The sequence below is a fragment of the Ptychodera flava genome, chromosome 17 (assembly GCF_041260155.1).
Source record: "Ptychodera flava strain L36383 chromosome 17, AS_Pfla_20210202, whole genome shotgun sequence".
Lineage (NCBI taxonomy): Eukaryota > Metazoa > Hemichordata > Enteropneusta > Ptychoderidae > Ptychodera > Ptychodera flava.
Genome location: NC_091944.1, coordinates 3,722,501 through 3,724,757, shown reverse-complemented (window position 1 = coordinate 3,724,757; position 2,257 = coordinate 3,722,501).

Genomic DNA, 2,257 nt, shown 5'->3' with positions numbered 1-2,257 from the left:
AAATAATAGACCCCTTAACCGCCATGCCATAGTCTAACCCAACACTCATTTAGTGCAGTGCCTTTGGACCTATGTACAGCTAAACGGGGGTGAAAGGGTTTTATAAATTTTTCATGAGTGATTTATCAATCGATTTTTCATAACACTGACAACTAAGCAAGCGGAAGAAAATGAAAAACATTTAGGGTTTTAACAGCATGTAAACCGACCACATTGCAGATATTGAAACAAAAAGTTGGTAAATGAACTATAGACGATCAAGGATATGTTAAAACGCTTAATTGATTAACAACTTCATTGTATATTAGATGAGTCTTTGCCATTAAACGTGTCTTCCCTTTACCAAAGCCACAAGCGTATCTTTATTTCTCACTTTACACTTGTACAACCTAAGAGACATTGACTGTACGTTTAAAGTTTCTACAACACAAATATACATTTGAAGAAATATAAATAAGTTACATGTATTTCATCTATTATGTGATTATATCGATATACGTTATACAGATATAGGTGAGTATGATCAAAGGAGATATGTTTTAACTTGAATAAAACAGTGCTTGACGTGGTGTTTCCATATTTATGATTATTACTTCACTGACACCAAATTACAGTATGTATGTATGTATGTATGTATGTATGATGTATGCATGTATGTTTGTCTGTATGTGAGCGTACGAATGCATACATACATATACATACATACATACATACATACATACATACATACATACATACATACATACATACATACATACATACATACATACATACATACATACATACATACATACATACATACATACATACATACATACATAATTACACACATACATAATTACATACAAACAAGGGGAATTCATTATTTCATTATACAAACATAAAGCTTAATAGGATTCTGATCCAGACCAGTTGCAGCAGACCAACGTCTCGGTTTACACTATTCTTGAATATCGGCGTCACCGGGCATTCACTGCTGCTAGAGATACAGATCTCGTCTGCTGTGATAGGCGACACTACCCTTCCTGATAACAAGGCCCTTAATAGTCGATGGATGGAGCAATATACTAGCCCTTTCCACGATGCACTGCCACATTCAGAACCGTTTTAACCACCATTGCCCATGCCCTGTTAGCCAGACCAAGTAATTAAGATCGAAGTTTAAAGTTCATGAGAGCTACGCTAAATCAACCTGTATTGCCTTATCCACCAAGCGACAAGGGAGTACAGAGGCTGACAAAGACAGGATAAGACGAGGAGATAGACAAGGAGAGCTGATGATGCAAACATAGATGGTGAAAGGGAGCTCACTGAATTGAAGAGAATTGTCGGCATAGAAAGACAAACGTACATGCGTATACAAAAGACTATTAAAATGATCAATTGCGCACGCATGAAATATCATATATTCATATCGGCACAATGTATGCATGTATGTGTGCATACACGCCCGCCCACCCATACGCACGCATGCATACATGCATATGTATGTATGTATGTATGTATGTATGTATGTATGTATGTATGTATGTATGTATGTATGTATGTATGTATGTATGTATGTATGTATGTATGTATGTATGTATGTATGTATGTATGTATGTATGTATGTATGTATGTATGTATGTGTATGCATGTGTATATGAATGTATGTATATCTGTAAATGTGTGTGTATCTATGTATGTCTGTATATATCTATGTATGTACTTTTGCATGTATGCATACATGCACGAATGTGTGCCCGCGTGTGTGTGTGCATAGTATGTGCACAGTCCCTCTATCCAACAGTGGGTAGAGGGATTGTGATGTGTGCATGGTACGTACATGCAACATGGCAGAAAGAAGAGACGGTTAGAGATGGAGACAACAGGCATGCACAGAGATGAAAGGAGAGAGGAGACGAGAGCGGCTCTGGTGATAAGATGGGAGGTCTGTAAATGTTGAATCAGCCTGAAGTTGAGAAAATGGCCCGAGGCGGAGTTATTTTGAAGTGATAGAAAGGCAGAGCGGCGCGGGGATTCCAAATGTACTTTCTCAGACTTTACAATGCATTAGCAAAATATTATACATGAATTGTTGTGGTGTTTGAAATAGTGTCATTTCTGCTTATTGTTTTGCCGCTCTTCATTGCCGAAACAAGTCTTCCCAATTCCGCCAAATTAAGAAGTTTCACGCGACCATATACCGCGCATGTTTACGTAGCCGTGGTTCAAAACGGGTTAGTTAGTGTTTAACATCTAGGCGCCGCGCTGTCGA